Source organism: Oncorhynchus nerka, linkage group LG4 (genome assembly GCF_034236695.1).
Source record: "Oncorhynchus nerka isolate Pitt River linkage group LG4, Oner_Uvic_2.0, whole genome shotgun sequence".
Lineage (NCBI taxonomy): Eukaryota > Metazoa > Chordata > Actinopteri > Salmoniformes > Salmonidae > Oncorhynchus > Oncorhynchus nerka.
This window is the reverse complement of record NC_088399.1, coordinates 64544656-64569830: the sequence shown is the minus strand read 5'-3', so window position 1 is coordinate 64569830 and position 25175 is coordinate 64544656. Positions and strand designations below refer to the sequence as shown.

The 25175-nt window shown below is 44.2% G+C and overlaps 1 protein-coding gene across 1 annotated transcript in view; it reads left to right on the top strand.

Annotated features, from left to right (window-relative positions):
* Positions 1–25175, top strand: part of LOC115128426 (semaphorin-6D-like) — a 97418-nt gene that overhangs the window by 32968 nt on the left and 39275 nt on the right. Inside the window, 2 exon segments of the mRNA XM_065017751.1 lie at positions 18564–18617; positions 20679–20821. The gene's annotated coding sequence lies outside the window, so the exon portion shown is untranslated.

Sequence of the window (25175 nt, the reverse complement as noted above, 5' to 3'; positions counted from 1 at the left end):
CGAGACTGCAGCTGGAGGGAGGGATGCTAGACTGTGGCTGGAGGGAGGGATGCGAGACTGGCTGGAGGGAGGGATGCTAGACTGTAGCTGGAGGGAGGGATGCTAGACTGTGGCTGGAGGGAGGGATGCAAGACTGGCTGGAGGGAGGGATGCTAGACTGTAGCTGGAGGGAGGGATGCTAGACTGTAGCTGGAGGGAGGGATGCTAGACTGTGGCTGGAGGGAGGGATGCTAGACTGTGGCTGGAGGGAGGGATGCTAGACTGTGGCTGGAGGGAGGAAGGCGAGAGATTTCTTATAGAAAGTCTTTATCTCCTCTTAACTTCTAGCTTCTGAAGTGTTAGGTTTTTTTCTTATCCCTTGGCTTTGTTGGGTGTGGCATGTCACTAGGCGGAATGGGAGGGATGTTACCCAGTTGCCACGAGCAACCCTGGAGTCGATAGAGTTCTGTGTGGCACTGCCCTTGGGTTTAGATCAGGGAATAGGGGTGAGGGCTAAGTGTATGTAAGGTGAATAAGGGTAATTTAGAAAGCCCCCATAGAGATAATATATTTTATTCTGGGGATGCCCCACTTTCTCTCTCTCTCTCTCTCTCATGCACACACAGAGAAGAAAAATAAATTAAACAAGTATGAAAGTTTAAAGACTGCAGGTGAGCCAATTATGAAAATGGTTGTTTTACCCATAGAAATTGTTTTACCCAGTTAGCTAAATGGTTAGTTGGGGACCTAGAGGTAGGGTGACTACATTTAAAATACCCAAATACAGGACAAAAGGATGACAATTCCAGCTAAACTTGGAGGACAGTTACCTATAACTACTTGTGCATTGTGCCAACTGTAAAGTTTGGTGGAGGAGGAATAATGGTCTGGGACTATTTTTCATTGTTCGGCGCTAGGCCCCTTAGTTCCAGTGAAGGGAAAATCTGAACGCTACAGAATACAATGACATTCTAGGCGATTCTGCGCTTCCAACTTTGTGGCAACAGTTTGGGGATGAATTGGTACTCCGACTGGGAGCTGGGACTAATCGCCCAACATCAGTGCCCAACCTCACTAATGCTCTTGTGGCTAAATGGAAGCAAGTTCCCGTAGCAATGTTCCAACATCTAGTGGAAAGCCTTCCACAGAAGAGTGGAGGCTGTTTATTGTAGCAAAGGGGGGACCAACTCCATATTAATGCCCATGATTTTGGAATGAGGTGTTTGATGAGCAGTCCACATACTTTTGGTAATGTCGTGTATATTGAATTTGCAACTAATAAGCATGGAGAGCCTCACAAGTTTGATGAAATGACCTTCTCTTTCAGTCTAATACTGTTATTTACTTACTTTTGTATCTATTCGTCAGAAGCACAGTTTTTGTAAGTAGTTATAGGTAACTATCCTCCAAGTTTAGCTGGAATTTAGCCCGAAAGGATATGAGAAATGTGATTGGTTGACGATCGGCCTATGACATTGGCCTACTGTACGCGCAGAATATCAGATCTCAACAACGATTGGAGAAGTGTTCCACATCACCAGTACCACATCCCTCTATTCTATATCTATTCATAAGTGCAACGTGACTGCAAGGTTGGAATGTCTGACTGAAATATGTTTTTATTTTATTTTTTAAGTTTGTGGTGTTTGAATTGGTTGATCAAATGCGGTACATGATTGTTTGGTTGCGGGACAAAGGGCCAAAATTCTGGACTGTCCCGCACACCCGGGACGTGGTCACCCTACCTAGAGGTAAAGATATGTCTTTAGGTCTCAGACAAAGTGACCCCACGCTGAATGTTTCACAAAAGCTCTACAGACATCCTGTTAAACCTACAACTGGCAAGACCTCCCTTTTCTCCCTGCAGCTCGTCTTTCCTTCTCTCGTTTGACTCTGGCTCGCGTGGCTAGGTCCCTCCATTGTGGGAACTGCCATGCTTGTCCAGGGGCTGTTCTCATTCCCTATAGGCACGAGTGTGTCCGTGTGTGCGCGCGTCTCTTTTGTCACTCTTCTGACACTTCAAGCGTTGGGGCTGGGGCCGCCATTAGGGTTGGACATGTCTCATTAGCATAATGCCTTTTCTGTTGGAGGGTCATTATAGCGGACATTGATCAGTGGTACTCTGTAATGGGAGCCATTTGAGTAGCCTTTTCATTAATTGGGGGTTATTTAAAGAGACCGGGTCAGGAATGGGTTGACTTTGTAGATGTTGCCATAACCACTGATCTAGGATCAGATAATCCTACCCCCAATCTTAACCTAAACTATTAGGACACGAAAATGTATCTGACCCTGTATCAGTAATTAGGGGTAACTTTTTCCAATGTATTTTACATGTTTAGAAATAGGAAGGCGTGACGGCTGTCCTGTCTCTAACACTTTGCTGATCAAACTCCGAGGTGTTGCTTTGTGTATCTGTAATAAGTGTCAGTTCAGTGTGCACAGGAGATGCCATGCATTACACTGCATCTGTTGTGCCCCAAGTATTTCCACTAAACGCGGTCTCTGAAGAGCGGTTTACCCCCTGATCAGTGTCGGTGTGTTTTTGAACCAGCAACGTGACCAATGGATGGACATGTGAATGCACAAGAATAAACAGTACAATGTTCTGCCAGTTAAATCTTTGTTTTCATGTAAATGTCTATACAAGTATCAGGGAATTCTTTCTCTTGACTAATTTGGAATATTATTTTTTTTCTTCTTCTTTTTTTCCCCCCATGAATCTTGGACTGGACTCTCCTCTGGCCCTGGTCTCTTGGTTCGCAGGTATGTTAAAAATCGTCTCTACTTCACTTTCTGTACTATCAGTTTCTTTTAGCATCCTGTGGGTCTGGCATGGTGTGTCAGGGTGGCATTTGCATGTTCTCCAGGCACACTTGCCAGGGGGCTGCACTCACATAGTCCCCACGAGGGAAGTCTTGCGGAGAAGGAGCAGGTTCTCAATGGAGGGGGTGTGGCTCAGCAGCTTTTGCGGTTGCAGCTACCCACAAACCCTTTAAGCCATTTAAGAAAGAACAAATGCTAATTCACCGACTATCAAGGGCGTCGGAGAAAATGTGAAAGGTTTTTACTTGGTTGTATTTAGAGGGCACTTTTTGATGGCTGTCGAGGGCCGGCTAACTCAAATATTAAATGGCTGTGTTTATAGGTGGGGGAAAAGGGCCTATTTATTTGGTGGCTGCCCGCAAACCTGCTAGCTAAAGCTAATCTGTCAGATGGAGAGACTTGGAAAGCTGCAGGGTCAACAATATATGAATGTTCTGTAACGTTTTGCCCTACTGACCAAGGCCCAAAGAACACGTAATAGGTCTGTTACCTGAAGTATAGTATTGCGAAACCCCCGGCGCTAATGCTAATTGGCATACTAGTTCCCTTCTCTCTGGATAAAGTCTCAGTTCAGTCCAATTTCGCTGACTGTAGTTCAAGTTCAAGAAGTGTTCTAAACTGTTTGTGGTTGTCAAATATGCTGTCTGTGTATCTAGACCCCTGATTGTTTTTTGTCTAAGGCACCTGTGTCAAACTCATTCCACAGAGGGCTGAGTGTCTGTGGGTTTTTGCTCTTCCCTTGTACTTGAGTGATTTAATTAATGTCGCTGATTAGTAAGGAACTCCCCTGACCTGGTTTTCTTAATTGAAAGGAAAACCTAAAAACCAGCAGACAGTAGGCCCACCATGGAATGAGTTTGACAGCCCTGGTCTAAGGCAATTAGAAAATGAAATAAAGCAATTAATAACACAAGGGACTAACAGAACTATTCTACAACAAAGCTCATTGCTTGGAATTGTCTTTGCACTCCTCTGTGTGTGTGTGTGGTCAATTTGAAACAGAAACCTGGCGACAGGTTGGGTAAACGGCAGCCGTGTGAGCCCTGAGAGTCTGGCTACTTATTCCTCCCGGATCTCAGAATTCCTGCCTAATCTCACATTGGGGAGATGGAGAGCAGATTAAGCGACGGGAAATATCCTTCCAAAAGGCCTATTCCCGCTGCTTTTCCGAGCCCTCGCAATCAGATTTCCGGGGATTTGGACGGTGTCTCCAACCTCATTTCCACCCTCTTGGCTCGTTCGTCTTCAGGGAGCGACGGGAGCGATGCTCCACACGAAGGCACACCCACACACACACTTGCACACTTACTTGCCCATGCACGCACACGTGAATTGTGTTGAGGCCATGTGATTCCAAGCTTCATTAGTAGATTCAGATATTTCAAATTTGGTTATCAATGAACCTGTGAACTACTTTGTATGTGCAAACTGTACTTAGTTGGGCTTAACCAACTACACAAAATCACAGTTCCAAATTAACTTTGTTGCACAGAGAGTGGTGTCTGTAGGAATCATTTGAAGCTTCAGTCTTTGTGGCTCCCGAGTGGTGCAGCGATCTGAGACACTGCATATCAGTGCTTTAGGCGTCACTGCAGACACCCTGGTTCGAATCCAGGCTACATCACATCCGGCCGTGATTGAGAGTCCCATAGGGCGGCGCACAATTGGCCCAGCGTCATCCGGGTTTGGCCGGTGAAGGCCGTCACTGTAAATAAGAATTTCTTATTAACTGACTTGTCTAGTTAAATAAAATAAAAATATAGTAAATAAGGTGGCTGTGTGTAGTGCCCGAGGGCTTGTCTACAGCACAGGAGGTTGGTGGCAACTTAATTGGGGAGGATGGGCGCGTGGTAATGCCTGGACCGGAATCAGTGGAATGGTGTCAAATACGTCAAACACAAGAGCTGTGTTCGAATACTCATAGTAACTGTACTATTTGTGATGTAAATTGAGTTTGTACTATGTTTATTGGTCATAGTATGGATATAGTTAGTTAGTATGCCAAAAGTTCTCGGATGTCGTGCTACTTTCGACAAAATACAAAGTATACAAGCAATGGACTATTTCCGTGCTTTTAGTCCCCATAATGCAATTCTTCAGAAAATGGGCGTGGCTTCACGTTTTCAGATTTTAAGAAAATGGCAGAAAATATGCAGCCGAAGTCCGGCGAGAGCAGATACAAAATCGTTGCGTTAACTAATTATGACAAATGTTAAGAAAATGTTGACCAATGTAATGACTTCTCAAATAAGTTCGGTTACACGTTATGTTGGCTGACAATTTGTTAGCTACACTATCCTTACGAACCGCATAGCATATCATTAAAGCAGTATGTTAGCTACCTACTGTAACGAAAGTTGGCTACTAATACATCAAACTTGCCAGTATATTTACTTCATGCTATCTAATTACCCAACGTTTATTGACTTGATTATTCAGGTTATTCATTGCTTAGCTAAGTGGAATAGTGGTTTGGGTGTGTTCGTAAATTATCTACTGATTTCAGAGCACTCTCGTCTGACTGCCAGAGCACAGAATAACTGATGAATTTACAAACGCCCAACACACGTTGAATGTGGCCAGTCTCAGTAAACATTGGCAAAAAGCGTAATGGATAACATGACAACTGCCTAACCAGCTCTGCTAGGGCGAGTAAAATGGTCAGAGTGAGGTGTTCTCTCATTTGTGTCTGGAAGTAGCTAGCCAGTTAGCTTGGGTGCTTTACTGCCGTTGTGACGGTCAGAACGCTCAGCTCAACCCTACTCCTCGGCCACAGCGCCCAGTGTGTGCGCCGAGACTAGGGAAACGCTATGAACGAACTATCTGACAATGCCCTTGAATTTATGAACCCCCAGAGCGCACTCTGGCACTCCAGATGAAATTTAAGAACACACCCGAAGTCTAGCTAGAAATTTGTTATGCTAGCAGGAGGTTGCATATAGCAACAGCATCAACTTCCGGTAGACAGAGTACGCTCACCCGCTCGATTACAGTGTTCTAAAAGGAACTAATAGTATATACTCATTTAAGTATGTAGTATACATAATGTTAGTATGGGTATTTGAACACACATAAGGTTTCTGTGTGTTTGATACCATTCCATTTGCTCTGTTCCAGCCAGTATTAAGAGCCGTCCTCCCCTCCGCAGCCTCCACTGCTCTACAGTACTCAAGCCAAGGTACAGGACATTGATCCCCTGACGGGAACACAATGAGAACGTCGTTAAACACCAGGCTGGGTTATCAAGTGGATAGGCAGAGAGGAAATATTTCCCTGCTAGAGGTTTCCCCACCAAAGGAGGTTGTGTGTGTGTGTCTTCATATGTGAGTGTGCGTTCATGAATGTATTTGTGCACATGTCCTTACATATCCTCCTCATCCCTTGCTCCTAAAAAAAAACAGTCGCCGTCTGATTTAATCTTGAGCCGCTCGCCAAGCCTAATCAAGCTAACCGTCTAATCTCAATAAGAGATTTACTCCAATCCAGATCAGACTATTCTAGTGCTGAGCAATTAGTGCTTTTTGAGGTCTGTTCGGTTTCTGTTATGTGTATATATATATATATATAATTGTTTTTAATCACTTTCGGTTTCAATCATTTTTTTGTTAACATGAAATGCATTATGAAATTTAGAGTTTAGAGCTTTTAAATGCAAATTCCAAAGCCAAAAATAGTGTACATTCAATTGCCATAACATTGAAAATATTCCATTGTCTGTTATGTCCACATTGGGTAAACATCAATAGGAAATTACTATAAAATTGTATATTACTTAGTCTTTATTTGCTGACTTTATCATTTTTCATTACTTCGTCAACTCTTCTCTGCTCAGCCAGTAGCATCCAGACAACCATCTGACGTTATCTGTCACGGTCTTCCTCCTCTTCATCTGAAGAGGAGAGGCGAAGGATCGGAGGACCAATGTGTAGAATGTGTTCATGATGAATATTTAATTAAAGAAAGTACTAAACACTGAATACAAAAACAATAAACAAATAACGACCGTGAAGCTATCATAAGGACTGTGCTGACACAAGCAACTAACATAGACAATCACCCACAAACAAACAGTGAAACCCAGGCTACCTAAGTATGATTCTCAATCAGAGACAACTAATGACACCTGCCTCTGATTGAGAACCATACTAGGCCGAAACATACAAATCCCCAAATCATAGAAAAACAAACAGACTGCCCACCCCAACTCACGCCCTGACCATACTAAATAAATACAAAAACAAAGGAAATAAAGGTCAGAACGTGACATTATCTCTGCCACTACTCCCCATACTGTACTGTCTTTAGCCATCTTATTTAGCTAGCCTCCCTAAGTGTAATGTAGAGCTGTCTGACAAAATCATTTTACTAGTTCTTCAACATTTAATAAAGGCATACTTTCATCAACTGTCTCTATCCCTCCCTCTTTTGTGCAGTCTGTGTGTGTCTAACCTAATGTAGCAGGTGAAAAAGTGGATCCGTCTTTGTCCGAGCCTGAAAGAACCGGTGCAATGGATTATGGTAATTGCAGTTGTTACAACATTTCTGAGCTGAACTATATTAGTTGAATATTTGCTTAGTGAAAACTGCAACTCCCTTCCGCCCAGCGTCCCACATAGTTCTCGACTTGATTTCTCTCTAGATAAACGGCGCGTTGGGCTCTCAAAAAAATAATAAAAAGAACAAAGTATTTCAAGTAATTGAACCGATGCCGGTCAATTAGTTGTATAATAACCACAAAAAAAAACAGAAATGTTGGTGAATCGCTCAGCACTAGACTATTCTAACGCTGTCTCGCCTGTGACTAATCCTGGACCAGAGGGAGCCAAATCAGGGCCTAGTGAGAAGCCCTTATCAGATCGATCCCATAGAGGCGTGTTGCCAGTCTTACCCCCATTCATCGTTACGGGGCTCAGCCTTATCTTTAGGACAGATGTGCCAACCATACAGACTACTGACAGGCCATTTTTTTTAATGTGCGACAAGTGCAGATCCCAGATCAGATGGTATCCGTGCCAGGTGAGTGGGTGGGTTAATGGATGGATGAGGGCCAGGGTTAGAATGCACTTTCTCTGTATACAAAAACGGCAAAAACATAGACGGTAATCATAACTTTATCACTGCACTGTATGAATCCCACAGCCTCTTTTAGGAATGTACAACAATTGCATATACTTGCAATTTTTGAAACCTCTTGTAAGACTACCATATTTGGCCGTGACCCCTCCCACGCTGATCACTCATGGTCATGCATGTGCGAGTGTCCATGAGCGTGTTTGTGAGTATCTTCACAGATTAACACCAGAGCTTGCACAAGTCCTTTTGATGGTGCGACTGTGAATTCCAGGTTCTGAAAGATTGACACCGTACATTGCACTACTTCCGTGAACGATATAGCTTCGGGTGTTAGTGTGTGAATTCCTGCTTTTCAGATATCAATAACAGACATAGTGGAAATGTGTTAGTGTTTTACATTTACAAGGTTTAGACTAGTAGTGTATGCTGCTGTTCGTGTGACAAATACAGTGCATTCGGAATGTATTCAGACCCCTTGACTTTTTCCACATGTTATGTTACAGCATTATTCTAAAATGGATAAAACAATTTTTCCCTCATCAATCTACACACAATACCCCACAATGACAAAGCGAAAACTGTAAAAAAAAAAAAAAATTGAACAAATATATGAAAAATGTCAAACAAATACCTTATTTACATAAGTATTCAGACCCTTTGCTATGACACTCAAAATTGAGATCAGGGGCATCCTGTTTCCATTGATCATCCTTAAAATGTTTCTACAACTTGATTGGAGTCCACCTGTGGTAAATTCAATTGATTGGACATGATTTGGAAAGGCGCACACCTGTCTATGTTAGGTCCCATAGTTGACAGTGCATGTCAGAGCAAAAACCACGCCATGAGGTCCATGGAATTGTCCGTAAAGCTCAGAGACAGGATTGTGTCAAAGCACAGATCTAGCGAAGGGTACTAAGACATTCCTGCAGCATTGAAGGTCCCCAAGAACCCAGTGGCCTACATCATTCTTAAATGGAAGAAGTTTGGAACCACCAAAACTGTTCCTGGAGATGGCCTCCCGGCCAAACTGAGCAATTGAGGGGAAAGGGCCTTGGTCAGGGAGGTGACTAAGAATCCGATGGTCACTCTGACAGAGCTCCAGAGTTCCCCTGTGGAGATGGTTGCTCTTCTGGAAGGTTCTCCCATTTATGCAGCAATCAGGCCTTCATGGTAGAGTGGCCAGATGGAAGCCACTCAGTAAAATGCACACGACAGCCTGCTTGGAGGTTGCCAAAAGGCACCTAAAGGACTCTCAGACCATGAGAATCAAGATTCTCTGGTATGATGAAACCAAGATTGAACTCTTTGGCCTGAATGCCAAGTGTCACGTCTAGAGGAAACCTGGCACCATCCCTACGGTGAAGCATGGTGTTGGCAGCGTCATGCTGTGGGGATGTTCTTCAGTGGAAGGGACTGGGAGACTAGTCAGGATCGAGGAAAAGATTAACAGAGCAAAGTACAGAGATCCTTGATGAAAACCTGCCCTAGAGCGCTCAGAACCTCAGACAGGGTCAAAGGTTCACCTAACAGGACAACGACCCTAAGCACACAGCCAAGACAATGCAGGAGTGGCTTCGGGACAAGTCTCTGAATGTCCTTGAGTGGCCCGGCCAAAGCCCGAACCCGATCGAACATCTCTGGAGAGACCTTAAAATAGCTGTGCAGTGACACTCCCCATCCAACCTGACATGACTTGAGAGGAACTGCAGAGAAGAATGAGAAGAACTCCCCAAATACAGGTGTGCCCAACTTGTAGTGTCATACCCAAGAATATTTGAGTCTGTAATCGCTGCCAAAGGGGCTCCAACAAAGTACTGAGTAAAGGGTCTGAAAACTCAAGTAAATGTGATATTTCAGTGTTTTTTAAATTTGTATAATTTTTCAAAAATGTCTAAAAACCTGTTTTTGCTTTGTCATTATGGGGTATTGTGTGTAGATTGATGAGAGAAAAAAACAATTGAATCATTTTTAGAATAAGGTTGTAACGTAACAAAATGTGGAAAAAGTCAAGGGGTCTGAGTACTTTCCGAATGTACTGTAGCTGGGCAGAGTGGATTATTTTGTTAACGTCTGTTTTCATGTGTGTGTGTGTGTTTGCATCTGTGATTGTGTGCGTATGTGTGTGGGTATGTCTACTGTGTATGCTTGCATGCATATACAGTATTTATAACATATGATTACAGTATTTGTGTGGTATTAAGACAGGGTTATATATGGGCTAGTAGGACTTAACACTGCTGAGCTGTGTGCATTGTGTATAAGAGGCAGTAAAGCTGACATTATAAAAGCTCAAAGTAATGGCGCTTAGACCAAATGTGGCCTCTGCTCGATGGGCGGCTGTTCGAGGCTTATTCAATGTAAAACATGACTGGGAGCTCTGTTAAAGCCAGATATCTTTGACGAAATGTTTAAAGAGTTCTGGTGGCTGTCCTCAACACTTGATCGCTCAACTAGTCGTTAAATGACAATGGAGCATTTGGCACCTGTTTTATTCCTACGTTGTGATGAACTACTCAATGGATGACACAGAGTTTGGAACACGCAGGATGTGATCCTTGTCACATGAACGTTGTGCGGTCATCGTATACGCACCGCTCACTTTGAATCAGCCCCTCGTGGACAGCGTAAAAAAAGATCCCCACCGGCAAGTTTCTGCTCATCTCGGAGCATTTTATCCATGTCAAAATATTGCCAGGCTCGTCGGTCCAAGACAACCAGCAGATCACATTTCCAATTGTGTTATGAACCTTGTTCCACCTTAAGTTCCTTGTTGTAGATTGGATTTAGTGGAGGTGCATGGTCTTTTAGGCAGGCGAAGAATTCTGCCACACAGGAAACGTCACGGTGTCCATGTGACGTGTGTTAGGGTGGAACGAGGGCCCCAATGCTTTCGGCTCCCCCTGGAACCTGGCAAAATGCTACACATGCCAAGGCTGCCTTTTTAACACTGCATCCTCCACTTCTGAGTGCGCTGTGTGTGTTGTAAGGCTTCTCTTTGTGTTTCTCTTTACGCCTACAGACATGTGGCCTGTCACACCGAGAAATAGGCAGATGCATTGGTAGATGCACACATACACACTCGTATACAGACAGACACTTACGTCCATGGTCTGTCACACACACCGACACACACAAACAGGTTCTCAGTGTCAGTCCTGGGAGGGTTATGGTTGCCTAACCTCAACCATAAATTAGTCAGTTCCACTGAGCAGCAGAGGAGCAATTAGGTCCACATTCCAGGGTATCCTCGGTCATCCTGTAACCTTTGAACCTCTGGGCCTTGTAGAGACTTGCCAAGCCTGTTGGCATTTTTTGGCCACAGATACACATAGTAAAAAAACACGCACACACTAGGCCTCAGCCCGTGTACTGTAAGCCATCAGTGATTGCGAAAGTGAGGGTCTCCCATCTTAAATGCCTAAACAAGACAAACCATATCTATCACAAGGCAGCCAGTGTAGATGGAGAGGATTCTAGGTGTCTATGTCTCTGGCTCAGCCATGTTTACAGGGAGCATGGAGTGTGTCTACGTGGAAAGGTGGGTGTGGACTAGGGAGGGAACAGCAGGAAGGGAATGGAGAAATGCATAGAGATGTCAAGGTGAGTGGGAGGGCAAAGACGGACAGATGGGGAGGAGGAAAAGAAGCCGAGGCCAGTAGGAGAAGGGGAAGAGCGAGAGCGTGGCTTGTTTATGACATTTGTAGAGATGGAAGACATGCCACGGGGAGATTAACTGTCTCAAGCCGAGGAATGTTGACTGCAGGAGTTTATTTCCACATATCTACCGATCTGTGTTTCTACACACACCGCCAACACACACACACATGTACTGCCTGAGATTGTTTTCGACCACTATCTTTGCTTTGTCTGGACAGAGAGAAGTACAGCGGGGATTGCAGAGTTGTTTTAGGGAGGGAGGTATGGGGTAACATGTTTTGAACAGGAACCTATACTTTAGGGGAGTTTTTACTTGTATTTTACTTCCATGTAAGACTTTCTCCTCAAGTTGGCCCCAGAATCAACATCGAGACAAAATGTCCCGTTCAAACCAGGAGAAAGCAGTTGTACAGTCTATCCTACACCGTGATGGAGGGTCAGATAAATGTTCAATTAAAACTGATTGGGAACTTCAGGTGGTCACAACGGTACATTTCGTCTTTGCAGAATCCACTACACCTCCTAAGTGATGGGTTTGTGGAAAAAATATATAACTGCTGTCCTCAGATCATTGTAACGGAAATCTATTGTGAATCTTTTGTGGCACTGTTGTGGATCAGAAGACTGTAGGTTAGAGTGTGGTGCTAGCGCCAAGGGTGCTTAGTTTGATTTCCGCAAGGCTCACAAGAATAGTTCTAAATATATATTATCATCGTTTAGCAGATACTTTTGGATAAAAGTGTCTTAAATGACCTATTGTAATATGATATTGTATTCCAATGCGACTCAGTTCATCTCTGTTTTTGTGATGTAGCCCTGAGCTCTATGTACAGATAATGTGGATGGGTTTTTGTTGCCGTTGTGTGTGACTTTTTGTGCGTGTGTATGTAGTGTGTGTGTTTTGCGTTGACGCTGTGTGTTTATACAGGTGACAGCCGGGTGGCGGCGAGGGGCATTTTAGAAGGGTAATGGGATGCATCGGCAGGAGTTTGGGTAAATATCAACGCGTGGGTGTGAATATTCACAGTGTGCCTACAGTGAACGGACACACACACACACACACACACACACACACACAGAGGGCTCTGGTTTGAATCTCGTATCTGTCATAGTGCGGAGAGAGCCCTCTTGAAAAAGCGAGCCATAAAGTGGACCCTGTCAACATGGCATGGTCTGAAAAGTGTATTTGAGACACACTACTCATGATGTCAAGCAAAGCGGATGTTATTGTATTTTTTATTTTCTTCGTCCTATAACCTCCAGACACTGACAAACAAACCTTGTCACCAGCAATGGCAAGTTTTCTTGTCAGTCGGCAGCATCTCTATAATGGGGTTGCTAGGAGGAGACCTACTACTCTCTCAGACAATTAGAGCGGTCCCAGGAACACCACAGGAGCCAATTAGAACATGCCTCAAACTCCTGAGGTGCCAACTAAAGGAGGGTGAGTTGTGTGGTGTTGGTGACAATTGTTTTGGAAGCAGTGAGGATTGAGGCAAAGTGTGTGTGTGTGTTCGAGCCTGCACATGTGTGTCAAGAGAGGACATTCTGATTTAGAGCTTCAGGCTAACTTCTTTACGGTTCTCTGACATCACCTGTAGAAGATATGTCATGGTCTGTGCCAAAAAAATAAAAAATCTCTCCCAAGTGTGGCGCTCCTTTAAAGGATCAAGACCAGTTGTCGTCTTTATGGTTATATATTTACAATGTAGACAGGTGCATTTCTGCATGTAAATGTTCATTTGTTCGCTATGTCTTTTAATGCAGAACATGAATGTCCCTTGTAACAACGCATTCACAAATTAAGTATCATGATTAATTGTTAGTCATCATGATTAATTGCATGCCTAAACATCTCTGTATCCCTTTAAGAAACATCACAACAACATTAAATATAGGCTTTCTGAGGCACTCAACTCCCAGTGATAGTTTCCCCTCATCCCCTTTAACTCAATAGAGGCCATAATCTCTGCTATAGTCTTATAGAGAGATTTACTAAAGCCTTGTAGAGGCTTAGTCATTTACCAGTAAGTAGACCTAAATCTTTCACAACATCGTAATAACAATAGGGAGTAGGAGTTAGTCATCCATAGACTGATCTAAAGTCAGTTTTGCATTTGATTACTTATTTGTTCATATTTGGATGTGAACAATTTAAGCTGATCTTAGATCTGTGCCTATTGTACCCAGAGCTGATGATAACAATGTAATTTTGCATTTGTTAGTGTTAGGGCTTAGTGGGTTGAGTTGAAAAAAATGACACTATGTGAACTGTGTGATTTATTTAGAATTCAAGGCACAATTAACCAGCATGGCTACCACAGCATTCTGCAGCAATACACCATCCCATCTGATTTGCGCTTAGTGGGACTATCATTTGTTTTTCAACAGGACAATGACTCAACAGACCTCCAGGCTGTGTAAGGGCTATTTGACCAAGAAGGAGAGTGATGGAGTGCTGCGTCAGATGACCTGGCCTCCACAATCACCTGACCTCAACCCAATTGAGATGGTTTGGGATGAGTTGGACTGCAGAGAAGGAAGGAAAAGCAGCCAACAAGTGCTCAGCATATGTGGGAACTCCTTCAAGACTGTTGGAAAATCATTCCAGGTGAAGCTGGTTGAGAGAATGTGCAACGTTGTCATCAAGGCTACTTTGAAGAATCTCAAATCTCAAATATATTTATATATATATATAACACTTTTTTTTTGTTACTTTTTTTTGGTTACTACATGATTCCATTTGTGTTATTTCATTGTTTTGATGTCTTCACTATTATTCTACAATGTAGAAAATAGTAAAAATAAAGAAAAAACATGGAATGAGTAGGTGTGTCAACTTTTGACTGTGTGTGTGTGTGTGTATACACACATGCGTGTGTCCTCCCCACTTCTAAAATCAAAGCTGCGCCCCTGCTTTTACTCACTTCTTAATTCCCACGGACACATATCAAATGAGTGTAGTGGAGGAATACAACTTATGAATTATGTAGTACAATAGAGAAATCATGCAGAAAGTACCCTACACAATCGCAAAGCACCTGAAATATATTCACATGTGCACCACACACAGCCTAGTTTCAGCGGAATATCATCTGCAGGCAGCAAGAGCGCACAGCTCTCAACTGGTTTTGGCATGGAGCAGCTCACAGAAGAATGACATCGGAAGGGGAGGTAGGAAAGACATTTCAACTTAGTTATAATATCTACCAGTAAATGCTAAGACAACAATGGGTATGCAAACAAGGCATTGAAAAAGTTTAGTCCAAGGTCTTAGTTAGTAAGCTATTTGTGATGTGCAATTCAGTCGCCGTGCCCTGTTTGCATCAGGGACCCAGGCCCACCCAATCAGATTGAACAAAGATGATACATTATTACCAAAATACTCCTCAGCACCCCCCCTGGACAGAACATCACATTTTTTTTTGTTGTTTTTCTACAATAAAAAAAAGTGTAATTTTGAGAGGGCAAAACTGAAAAATATATAGGAAAACAAATTTTAAAATATATAGGAAAACACAGGAATCTTCACACAGGGTGCCTTTCCTTCGCTGGGCAGGCCATTTTGGCAATTTTAATATACCCACTTCTCCAGACTCCACGACACCACTGCATAGGGCCGAATGAAAGACAGCAGCCACACACAGCATCACTCAGACATAATAAGCCAGTAGGTCCCAATCATAATCATAAGACTACAAAAACACAACCATTAGGCATTTCCCAATCGAAATGTACAGCTATTACTTCCCGTTGAGCACACAAGTTTACCGCTGACCTAAAGTGATGCGCTATGGAGTTTATACTTGAGCGTTCAATGAACTGTACGGTGAAACTCTAGGCATAATACGTTTTTCATAGGATATAAGTTGTGGACCAGCCCGCATGAATGTGTGTGAGCTATATACTCATAAGCATATTTGGTACACTAGTTATGCACGTCTACCCACATACAAATATGCACAAATATTGCACGATACACATAAAATGGTCCTCTTGTGAGTGGTGGTTGCATCTGAAACCGGTCTCTGGGAATTAGAAACACAATTCTCCATAAGTCACAAAAGCAACCATAGAGACACGTTCATAAAGACACACACACACCTACGCACAAACAGTTAGCCTGCGTCCTTAGACATCTGTAATCTGTCTGATCCAATTAGCCAATTCCATCAACAGCCATAGAGAGAGAGGGGGAGGGTTCCTGGGCAACAACCGCCTTGAGCCTTCGCTCCAGGCAACACAGAGGCACCCACTCCACCTCACCAGTGGGTCTTCAATTAGTTCTGCCTGTCTGTTTCTTTATCTCTCTCGCTCCCTCTTCTTTCTCTCTCCGCTATCTCTGCCACTCTTCTTCATCTCTGCCTGCACTCTTCCACCGCTCTCTCGTTATTCTCTCCTCCTTTCCTTACACGCACTCTTCTCCTCGTCTCCCCTCTTCCTTCTTATGACGTCTTTGTTTATCCTCTCTTCACATCTTTTCCTGCCTCTCCCTCTCCTCTTCCTCTCCACCCTCCCTCTTCTCCTTTAATTTTGACAATTTCCCTGCATCAAAAATACTGTCGTCCCCCCCCCCCCTCTTTTGGACTGCAGTATACGAGAGTTATGGAGAGATGTGGCAACAAAAGAGCTTATGAGACCTTGCTTTGTTCATCCCCTTATCACAGTTTGCCCCATAATTGGGGTCAATTGCTCAGTCCCGATTTGACATCTTGTTCAAGCCCTTACTGTTGGAATGCATCCTCCCTTAAGTTTGTTCCATTGGAAGAAAAACCGTTATGTTTATACATTCGGAGATATGGATGAACTCTGAGTGTCTGTCTGCCTGCCTGCCTGTGTATGTCTATGACCATGTCCATTGTGTCTCTGTTCGCCCGGACATTTTTTGTCATCAGGCAGTAAGCCATTCTGATTACCCAGCTGACGATAGTGGGCAGTGAATGCGCATGGCGTCTTTGTCTCGTTGCTACCGTGTGTAGTCTCCTGCGTTGTCCCAAATGGCATATCCCAGAGTTAACACAGACAGACGAACCCGTGGAAAACAGAAGGGTCCTAGGATTAACCCCTATGGCACTCTGTTACTGAATTAACCCCTTGAATAACCCACCCACCATTGTAAAAACGTCAAAACCACCCCCAAAGGGTCTGTAGGGTTATCCTTGACCTTGCTGCACTCCACTTTACTACGGTTGTAATCCCAGCAGTGATTCAGCCAATCAGCTCCTTCCCTTCAGCTGACCCCCCACGTCATTGTAGTAGAAGTGCTCTGAGAGGAGTGGCTGTGATGGCTCTAGAGTGTGTGTGGGGGAGAGGGGCTTCTGGAACATGTGAAGCTCTGGTGTGTGTGTGTGTGTGTGTGTGTGTCCGTTTCCCTCAAGTATGACTGGGGGGAGGGCGTTTCGCCTGTTGGGCAGTGATGACATTGATTCTTATTAAACCCTGTTAAAGCAGAGGTCTCTCACTACCTGTTACCAAGGGCAACCAGCAAATGGCTTCCAGGGGGGCTGAAATGCGTAATCTCCGTCGGACACGTTCGCACATGCACGAAGGTGCATACACACGCCCGACACACAAACTAATTTCAATAGACGTTCTCTCCCCTCTGCGTCCCATCCGCAAAATATCAGCGGGGATCGTATCATTAGTGCTCTGTAGTGTGGAGTAGAAACGTTCCTCCTGTGATGAAACGCTCTTCGCCATGTTTTGTGAGTAATCGGGAATCGTTACGGTTATCCCACAAGGATGTTCAGCACTGTTCATTGGAACTGATGTCTTCTGTGACTCCGAACAGACTGGAAATCCCCTGACTGGTTGGGAGTCATTTTATTGATGTGCTCGTTTCAGAACAGGAAGTGAGGTCACGCCAATTGATCACAAGTGACGGTTCCGACCTAACTGTCAGGCTGTTGGGCAGCCATGGAGAAGTGATGAAAAAAGAAGACGCGACCGAATCGGAACAGAGGGGAATAAATGAGTGAAGGTATAGAACGCCGGAGAGAAAGTGAGACCGGGTTGAGACGGGGAGAAAGTCAGTCCTAATACAAACCGAAGGACCGGCGAGGAGGGCCTGTTTGAGAAAGAGGGATGGACATTTAAAGGGGAGAAGTTGAGTGGAAAGGAAAAGAGAGGAGGAGGAAAGAGGAAGGAAGCAGAGGTTTTCATTAGGTGTGAGGGGGAGTGGAGTCAATGAATCATGGCCTAACGAGGATGAGCCTCATTACGACCCGGTGTTGCCACGGGGACAGATTGAGAAAATGGACTTGGTTAAGGCAGGCCGGGATACTCGTTAGAACTCATTAATCATTGGTCACAACCATGTCTGCTAGCTTCTTGAGGAACCATATTTGTTCTTGAGGGGCACATTGAGAGAAGTGTAGCTGTAGTTTAAGTCAGATTGAAGAGGAGATGGGCTCGAATATAAATGAGAAAATGGGCACCACGGAATTAGGAACTAAAACAAGCGGGGGGGAAATAGGTGCTCATACACCTAGCCACATCATTTCTGAACATTGGACTAATTCAGAGTAATGTTTCTGGGGCACTTATTTTTCTTTGCGCTCGCGTTAGTGGCTCAGCTTAGTCAGCTGGAGTGTGTCCACAGCATCTCTCCGGGTGGACGCCTGTTTGTCAGGCTACGCTCTCTTTTCGCTGTTAGTTTGGGACTGCAGCCTCCTTTCTCAGAATCTTCTTTTATGTAGATTTGTCTGTAGATTTGTCTGCAGCTGTACATAATCTATTGGTAAATAGCCCACCCATTTTCACCTACCTCATCCCCACAGTTTTTATTTATTTACCTTTCTGCTCTTTTGCACACAAATATCTCTACCTGTACATGATCATCTGATCATTTATCACTCCAGTGTTAATCTGCAATATTGTAATTATTCGCCTACCTCCTCATGCCCTTTGCACACATTGTATATAGACTCCCCTTTTTTCTCTACTGTGTTATTGACTTGTTAATTGTTTACTCCATGTGTAACTCTGTGTTGTCTGTTCACTCTGCTATGCTTTATCTTGGCCAGGTCGCAGTTGCAAATGAGAACCTGTTCTCAACTAGCCTACCTGGTTAAATAAAGGTGAAATATATATATTTTTTTAAAGTCTGTCCGCCCTGTTTGAGCTTAACCTTTCTTCACCTGTTCTCCTTTTCCTGTCTCTCATAACCATTTTCCCCAGTCAATTATTCTCTTTATTGCGGATGTCTTTCTCTCTGCCACTTATTCATCCTTATTCAACCCCCTCCCCCACCACCACACTTCTACATCATTCTTTCATATTTCCATTTTCTTTACCTCTGCATCACCCCATTTCTGCCTGCTCTCATTCTCTGCCTCTCTCTCTTCCTCTATCTCTCTCTGCCTCGCTCTCTCTGCCTCTCCCTTTATTTATTGGTCTTTGTCTCAGCTCATGGTTAAATCCAGATAGATTCCCTGTAGACATGTTGGCCATGAGAGGTAGCTGTCACAGGCACGCCCTTTTACGCAATCATTCTCTCAGATCGGTGTCCTTATTGTAGATTATGTTTCACTGCCTTGCCTAGAGGGAAACTGAAATCAACTTGAAAAATGGCTCCATTACCCAAGCCTTCCAGGACCGGTAGTATGTCCAGTCTTTGGAAGGACTAGAGATATGGCCGAGCAGGCTGCATTGATCTTTGTTCTAACATACCATTATTGTCTCCCAAAGTCAAACCGCTCACAATAAATCACCAAAATGCATCAATGGTGTAATTTATTGTCCCCCCTCCAGATAGCTGCCTGGTATCAGCCAAACATCCAATTCATCCAGTAGTCAAACAACCTGACAGACAACTTGTTTAAGCATGCATCAAACACTGTCAAATACAGTACAAACGACTCCCGTTGTGATGGATTTATTTTTTATTTTTTTAATGACGGAGCGATTTTGTGACTTGGTGTACAAAATAAAATCAAACATTGGCAGTGTAAAAAGACCATACAGTGAACACCATTATCGTGGAATAAGCGATATAAACAAAGGCATTTGTCTAAAATGAAAGGGCCAGCGGAATGAAGGGGCTGTACTTTGGGTAAAAGAGTGATGGATAAAGAGACTGTAGATCAACAGAAAGGCAACAACCGGGCTCGTTGTGGAATCTAAAAATGATCTGTATTACAAATCCTGACTCGGAGGAAGTCGAGCTGACGGACAGATTGAGAATGAGAAAGGCATCAGAGGGTGAAATGGGGGGGGAAAGCGGCATATCAGGATAAAACCCTCAAACATTGTTTTGTTGGAGAAAGGACAAGATAAAAAGGCAGCGACGGGGTAATACAGACAGATGATGGATCATAACAATAGGGCCATTACGAGGCCTGAGGGCCTAGAGCCTTTCCATTCGTCTCTTATGCGGCTTCCTATTGGCCAGGTGGTCTCTCTGGGTTGCCGTTGCCACGGTAGCAGGTTTGCGCTATGGCCTCACCTCAGTGGTCATGTTCCTCTCTGGTAAGATTAGATTAGAGTGCCTCAGCCAGTCTCCTGTGGGGCGCCGCTGTGTGTTTTAACTCTGGAGCTCACGCTCGTTAGTCAAGTTAAATTATAATTGGACCAAGGCTTCGTTTCAAACAAATCTGATTAGTAAAGGTTATTCAACAAAAATAAAACGTTCCCTCCAGTAAAAATGGCCAAATCCAGGAAATAGGCTACTTTTAACATGATTGTTTTTGTTTTAATAGTGATCTAATAGCACGGTAAGGAAGGATGCTATTCTAATGATAGTTATTTTTTATATTTTTGGGGAATGAATGGTTAAATTTGCAGACAGACAGATTGTGTCGTCATTTTATGATCGAGATCTGTTTACGTGGATGTCGTCAGTCAAACCTAATGCCACTGACCGCCATTCCCCACTAATAGGGGACCATGTTGAGGTCACCATTGAAGATGAGTCAACCACTCTTGCCCTCCATTGCGCCCCAAACAGATGGATTTGTCAATGTTTGTATGCTGATTACATTAGGAGGCCCTCTCTCTCCCACTCTGTCTCCCTAACGACAATCATAAACCCTGGATTGGACGGTCAGAGGGGTGAAGCGAAAATGAGACGGTGCCATTTTGTTGTGTGTTTAGCAAAGTTGACGTTTCTGATATAAATGTTGTTCTTCTTGTCATCACAGGACTTGGCTGAGGACCACTCTGCGGGGGTCCACCCCCACCTCCCTCTCTTCTTTCTGAACCATTGTTTCTTCCACTTCCTGTGAACTTCGACGACAGTGACTGATTGCACGCTGCATCTGCCAGTCTCCGCAGGTTCAAGACTGTGAGTATCAACGAGTTTCCCTCCTATTGCAGGACGGTTAGATTTCTCATTGAGCTCAGGGGAGCAGTAGGTAAAAGCAATGGCACCATGGGAGAGGGCGTCTTGGGTGATTGAATCTCTCAGCCTGGTGATTTTGATTTCGTTATGCACTTTACTTGATCAGCAAAGTCCCAAAGTATTGTAATCCCCCTATTGCAATGCCGATCACAACATTGATGCAGTTACTGGTGCAATATCTGAATTGGCAGCACTTGTATAAGCTCCGGAGACATGGTTAGCCAAGTCAATTGTGTGTGGCCCTAACGATATTACTCTGGTCTCTCTCTCTCTCTCTCTCGTCACTAGGGCTGGGAATTGCCAGGGACCTCAAAATACGTTTTTATCACGATACTTAGGGGCCGATACGATATGTATTGCGATTCGATACTGTGATTTTTATTTATTCATTGCGACTCGATGTTCCAAACATTATTGCTCAACGTACGTGTGCTGCAGAGGGACAGGAGAGCCATGAGAAAACGGTTAGCAAACGGGCTGTGGAGAGGTTCTAGTTTCGGACAGACGGGTCTCCTCGCGGATCTTGTACTCCTATCAGCCATGTTGGCAGAATCCTTTGTGTGGGATTGAATGGGACTGCTGCGCTGTCAGGTGTGCCGAGGTTGGCTTTGTGCAGGGAAGGTTGCTGAGAGTAAAGGTGAAAATAGACATGGTAACAGTCAGAGGTACGGGTAGACCATTCAGCCCAGGTGTGAGGAAACCCTGTTAGTTTTGGGCCAGAGTGTTGACGAGTTGTCAGTCATTATTCCACAGCAATTCATTTTTAGTCAGTATTTGGATAGAATGTTGACTCACCTGAATTTTCAGCTGGGCTTACGGTTTATGACTAAATGGAAAAGCATGCGAGATGATTCTCAAATGTAATTGCAGGGGTAGTCTTTCCTCACTCACACCCAGCTGAGTGGTCAACATAGGGTCACTTTTAAATCATTTGATAATGGGGCACACCTTGAGCAGAAAGGGAGGACGTTGACATTATTTTGACCCTGTATAGAATGTCCACTTTGTACTTTATGAATATTGTGTTTGTTTGATTATGGGGTTTTCACATGCACTCTCCAAAGTTTTCTTTTGGTCACACAACACAATGCCACATATGTCTCAAGTTTTGAGGGAGAGTGCAATTGGCATGCAGGAATGTCCACCAGAGCAGTTGAATGTCAATTTCTCTACCACAAGCCACCACCAATGTCGTTTTAGGGATTTTGGCAGTACATCCAACCAGATTCACAACCGCAGACCACGTGTAACCACGCCAGCCCAGGTCCTCCACAGCCGGCTTCTTCACCTGCGGGATCATCTGAGACCAGCGCCCCTGACAGCTGGTGAAACTGAGGAGTATTTCTATCTGTAATAAAGCCCTTTTGTGGAAGGAAACTGATCTGATTGGCTGGGCCTGGCTCCCAAGTTGGTGGGCCTATGTTCTCCCAGGCCCCACCCTTGCCTGCTCCACTGCCCAGTCATGTGAAATCCATAGATTAGGGATTCATTAATATATTTCAATTGACTGATATCTTTACATGGACTGTAAGTCAGTAAAATCATATTTCTTTGCATATATATAGTACCAGTCAAAAGTTAGGACACACCAACTCATTCCAGGGTGTTTCTTTATTTTTACCATTTTCCACATTGTAGAATAATAGTGAATACATCAAAACTATGAAATAACACATATGGAATCATGTAGTAACCAAAAAAGTATTAAACACATCAAAATATATTTGAGGTTCTTCAAAGCAGCCACCCTTTGCCTTGATAACAACTATGCACACTCTTGGCATTCTTTCAACCAGCCTCATGAGGTAGTCACCTGGAATGCATTTCAATTAACAGGTGTGCCTTTTTAAAAGTGAATTTCCGGAATTTATTTCCTTAATGCGTTTGAGCCAATCAGTTGGGTTGCCTCCTCAGAATGTAGCTACAGCAAGAAAGGTGGGTTCGGAGTCAGCTTCACGGCAAAAAATGTGACACGAATCGACGTTCCTACCTCCTTTCCCCGGCTGCGATCGATGAGGCAGGCAGGGGAAACCATGGGAACTGTCACCTCCTTATATCCCTCAGAGGAGGAGACGGTCACGGAGTCTTAGCACATCGATCCCCAGGTGACAGGCCAACCATTGGGCTTAATGACAAAATACTCACAAAGCCGCTACTGCTGTAGACTGCTGCATAGCTTTAAGTGAAATTTTTATGTATTTTGTTCCCTCCCAATAACCCAAGGGGAGTTGCAACATCAATCCTCATTCATACTTGTTTCATGCTGGCCATATAATAGCACAGGTAGAGGGAAAATGAGGAGACGGTATGAAAAGGACCGGCCTTTTGCCCAGGTTTCCATCTGGAGATTGTAAACGGAGTGCTTTGGATCATTTCTCAAGATGTCTTTCTACTGCAGTACAAGTGCCTGCCTTCTTGATAAGTGGCTAAGGCGCTGCTGCCGCTTGCAAGAAATGCCCAAGGACACTGACACCAGCTCTTAAAGACCATGGTTTCGCTTACTGCTCTTAAAATGGCGCGTTATGGATTTCTGAATAAACACCAGCCCACCTATTGAGGAGAGGCCACCGCTGAAGGTTAGAAGACATAAGCTCTGTCGATAACACTCAAGTTGCCATAGAAACGTCAAACTCCATTTAAATCCAAAGAGAAAGAGCGGAGGGAGGGTGTAAGGGGGAGGATGAAGACATGGAGAGCGGCGAGAACGCAAAAGAGCAAATGGGAGAAAGAGGAGGACGACTTGGTGTGAAAGAGGGAAAGGCACTGTATAGCGATAAGGGGAAAGATGGCTTTCGATGCATGTGGCTAGATGAGATCTCGGGACAGCAATGGTGGTGATAACAGGCACTTAGCTCTCACACTCTAGCACCTGGAGCTGTCCAATAATGCACCTCTATGCTGACACAGAACAGCACTGGAGGTCAAAGTATCGATTCCCCAGCAGACGGCTGTCCAGGGAATGAGTGACCGCAGAAACCCAGCTCTGGGATGTCCTCACCACAGGCGCGACATGACCTTTTTCTCAAAGTGCCGCAGAAGGGGAACTGAGGGTATCCAATTGCTTCACACACACACAAAGGCATACATCCACTTGCTCTGACACACACACACACACCGTGAACACCAATCACTCTAAACCTTGCTAAAGTCTCACAGGGCTAGTTGTTAGGTGGCATGCCCACCAGGGAGCAGAGCCCAGAAAGAGAAGCACTTCTGTGATGCAAAGCCCTCTTGCTTGGTAATCACTCCCATGTCTCACTGTTGCTTTCAACATCCCCCAATTATCGCTGTGTCAGCCGGTCCAGTCGAGTATTAGGGACACTAAAGACTGGCCTATTTTTAGAAGAAAGGGGGCCACAGCTTCTGTCCCTATGGGCTCACAGACACACGCCGAGAAACCGTGAAAGGAGACTTAATAGGAAAATAGAGCAATCTATGGGCTCGCACGAACACACACTTGCTGGACACAAATAGATACACACACACTTTCTCACACACAGTAAGGCTCAGACGTGGACTCTCGGGAAGGTTGCAGATTCGGGTTGTTTCAAGAGAATGAGAGCTTGCGTTTATACCTGTGAGGACGGTCAATCCGTTTTATTTGTGATAGCTCTACTATCACCAACAGTGTTTTAGAAGCTTGGCTGCGTACAGAAAGGCAATGTCATTCTTTGTTGACAAAGTTCATATGGCCTAGATGAGACTGGTACAGTAGCTGGCTGCTCGGAGGAGGATCAATGTGTTTGGAACTGTCCTGGGATCAGAAGCCAGGGTCGTATAACATTGTACGACATGCATGGTGTTATGCTGTTCTGAGTACAAGGCGATCAAAGAAGTGGACCAAAGCGGTAGGCCGAGATGAGCGGGGAGAAAGCAAAGTGGCATGGGGAGAGAAACAATAGAAGTACGATTTGAGTTCCAGACTGACAATTTGAGTTCCAGACCGACGATTTGAGTTCCAGACTGAATATTAGAGTCCAACAGATCCAAATAAGAAAGCGTGATGATTGAAGATAGGGAAGCATAAGAAAGAGCATTGGAAGAGAGAGCGAGTGGGGATGGAGAAAGATTTGCGAGAGAAGGGAGGAAGTGAAAAAAAGAGGGAGGGAGAACGAGGGACCCTCCAGTCCTGCCTCTGATCTCTCCCTGAAGATGAGTGAGGGCCTATTTTAAACCCCTTCATCTGTCTAATCTGACGTTCATCTTTCGCCTCTTTTCTTTAGCCGCCGTCGCTCATTGTTCAGCATCTTTGATTTAATTGAGAATCTCTTTCAAACAGTTTAATAACAGCCTCTTG